We start from the raw sequence: 3,211 nt of genomic DNA on the forward strand, positions 1-3,211 counted from the left end.
GCAATGGGTGTTGTGGAACACTATCCCCAGGCAAAGCGGTCATTATCATCTTTATCAGACCCTCTGTGATTATCTGCAAGGGGCCTCATGATTGGGCTTGTTGATGCTCACGTGTTTCAGAGGTGTTTGGGGATGGTGCTTAGACCCTTGATATAGCGAGTCAAGGCACTCCCTCCTGAGACCCATTTCCAGCTGCAGTTCTGCCCCAAGTGCACATGGTTTTGGGAGGTGTTTGAGAACATGGGTGGTGGAGAGTTAACTGATGGGCTGGGGAATCCATCTATGCAGCTACGAGAAAGTTGTCATCCATCTTGAGGTGGGGTTTTCGATAGCATAGATGTTTTGGGTCACCTACACTCTTTTACATAATTCTTCACCCATGCTTTTGAAAGGAACCCAACAAACTCATTGGCTCACCAAGTTAGACTTGGGTGGTGTATTTACTCTGATCTTGCTGAGATCAGAGTTTCCTGTCTGGGCTGAGTAGGGAACTTGCTCAGGGCTCCTTAGGAAAAGTCACACAGTGGCCTCCTTGGATGCAGCCCCTGAATGTCTTGCATGCTCCCTGGACTGTGGATCTTACCTGTTTGCATTCATGCTGTGTAGGTGTCCTGATATACTACAGTCTCCATCAGTCTCAAATGACATCCAGGGCTTAGGGGTTAGAGCAGAATGGGTTGTCACTTGAGGGGAGGTAGGCACCCAAAAAGACTTGGAAAAAGTTTCTTTTATAGGTCTATGTTCCCATCGTTTCTCACCGCCCCCCCCCCCCGAGTCTGCTTTTACTATTACCTCGGGGAAATGAACTACAGAACAGTAGTGATGCTAAAATAAGTATTGAGGGGCTGGAGAGATGGCTTGGCAGTTAAGAGCTCAAATTGCTCTTCCAGAGGACCAGAGTTCAGTTCCAGCACTCATGTCAGGAGGTTGAGAATACCTTGTAACTCTAGCTCCTGGGGGTCCAACTTCCTCTCCTGGTCCCCAAAGGCATCTACACTCTCCCCTCTTCCTGACAGAGACACATATATACATATAATTAAAAATACAAAATAAACCTTAAGGGGCTGGAGAGACGGCTCAGCGGTTAAGAGCACTGACTGCTCTTGCAGAGGACCCGGGTTCGAGTCCCAGAACCCACATGGTGGCTACGAACCATCCTTAACTCCAGCTCCAGGGGAATCTGAAGCCCTCTTCTGACCTCCACGGCATTGCACGACACGGGTGCACTCACATACACGCAGGCGATACACTCATACACATAAAATGAATATAATAAATAAAAAAATAAATCTTTATAAAAATCCGGGTGTGGTGGTGCATACCAATAATCCCAGCACTAAGGCGGGCAGATCTCTGTGAGTTCAAGACCAGCTTGGTACACATAGTTCCAGGCTAGCCAGGGCTACACAGTGAGACCGCCTAGCACTGAAGTCTGGGAAGCACTTGCCAAAGAGCAGAGTAAATACTAGTAGGAAGCAAAAGCTGGATCAGTGCATTACGGGACAGGTGAAGGGCAGAGGGAGGAGAGGAACTCGAAGGAGGAGGACATTTTCAGCAAGGTCTGTGTTAGAGGAACAGCTGGCTATTGATTTAAGGACCAAGCTTTACAGAAGAGCTCACGGGTTTCTGGGTGAAGGTTTTGATAGCATGTACTCATCCCAAGGACTGTATAAATGAAGCAGGAGTGAGGCAGTCAGGTTGAGGGGATGACAGGGTTTGGCATGGGTTTGGGGGTGAGGCATAGAGAATGTGGATGGTCAGAGAGAGAGAGAGAGAAAGAGAGAGAGAGGCAAAGAAAGAGAGGAAGAAGGAAGAGACCAATAGGGAGGCAGAGATATTTGAAAGAGGAGACAGAAAAGCGAGAGATCAAAACAGAGTTAGAAGGCCGAGAGAGAGAGAGAGAGAGAGAGAGAGAGAGAGAGAGAGAGAGAGCTTGACATCCAACTTCAGCACAGTGATCACGGTGTTAGCCAGTGGACAGGGAATTAAAAATGGGAGATGTTGAGAAAGGCAAAAAGATTTTTGTTCAGAAGTGTGCCCAGTGCCACATGACGGAAAGGGAGGCAAACACAAGACTGGACCAAATATCCATGGTCTGCTTGGGCAGAAGACAGCCTGCTAGATTCTTTTACACAGATGCCAACAAAGGCATCATCTGGGGAGGGGACATATTGTTGGAGGATTTGGAGAATCCCAAAAAGTACATCCCTGGAACAAAACACGGTCTTCGTGGGGATTAAGAAGGGAGAAGGGCAGAGCTAATAGCTCACCTTAAAATGACTGCTAATGAGTAATAGCCAATGCCTTATTTATTGTGAAACAAATGTCTCATGGCTTTTAATGTGTGCTATAATTTAATTTATACACCAGAATTCAGATCATGAATGGCTAGCAGAATATTTTTGTTGGATAGTCCTGATTTAAGTAAAATTGGCTTGTAAAGTGAGTATCTTTTTTTAAAGAAAATTATTCCAGTTCCATAAATATCACTGCTTTCTCTTTTTCCCCTTATGAAGAGATGATTTGACTTAATTAGTAATGTTCAACTTTTCACAAAGATGGGGAATGCCTCCTCAAAACCTATTGAAGATTAGTTTTCTTTCCTTTTTGTCTTTTTGAGACAGGGTCTCCCTGTAGCCACAGCTGGCCTGGAACTCACTATGTAGACCAGGCTGGCCTTGAACTCACAGAGATCTGCCTGCCTCTGCCTCCCAAGTGTTGGCATTAAAGGTGTGTGCCACCATACCTGCCTTGAAGATTACTTTTATTTATTTAGGTTTATATAACTGGCTACATGCATATGCTTAAACACTGGGGGGAAATTCTCACTGTTTTAGAACCAAGCAAAATATTCACCTGTGTTGGAATTTGTCTTCATTGGCCTGTTACAGACAGTGGTTAAAGAAAAGGAAACAACTGTCTATATTGTTCTTGCCTCTACCAATTTATTTAAATTCCCTATATCAAAGATGTTGCCTTTTAATACTGAAAGGCATTTTAGTGTGGTTTATGTATAATAGTAAATGAAGACTACTTAGCACTTCTTAAAACAGACAATAAAATATCTTGTCTTCTTAAAAAAGACAAGAATATGCTGAGAACTCCTTCCCTTTTCAAGGCTGGGGTTTTAGAAGATTGGATTATTCTGGTTGCTGCAGCCTGTGAATTAGAATAGAAATAGAATTGTCTTGGTGCTGACTGAAGGCAGTAG

At 44.4% G+C, this 3,211-nt stretch overlaps 1 pseudogene; it reads left to right on the forward strand.

Moving 5' to 3' along the window:
- Positions 1-1,991: 1,991 nt before the first annotated feature.
- Positions 1,992-2,294, forward strand: LOC103739057 (annotated as a pseudogene).
- Positions 2,295-3,211: the final 917 nt, after the last annotated feature.

Source organism: Nannospalax galili, unplaced genomic scaffold (assembly GCF_000622305.1).
Source record: "Nannospalax galili isolate Female #2095 unplaced genomic scaffold, S.galili_v1.0 scaffold251, whole genome shotgun sequence".
Lineage (NCBI taxonomy): Eukaryota > Metazoa > Chordata > Mammalia > Rodentia > Spalacidae > Nannospalax > Nannospalax galili.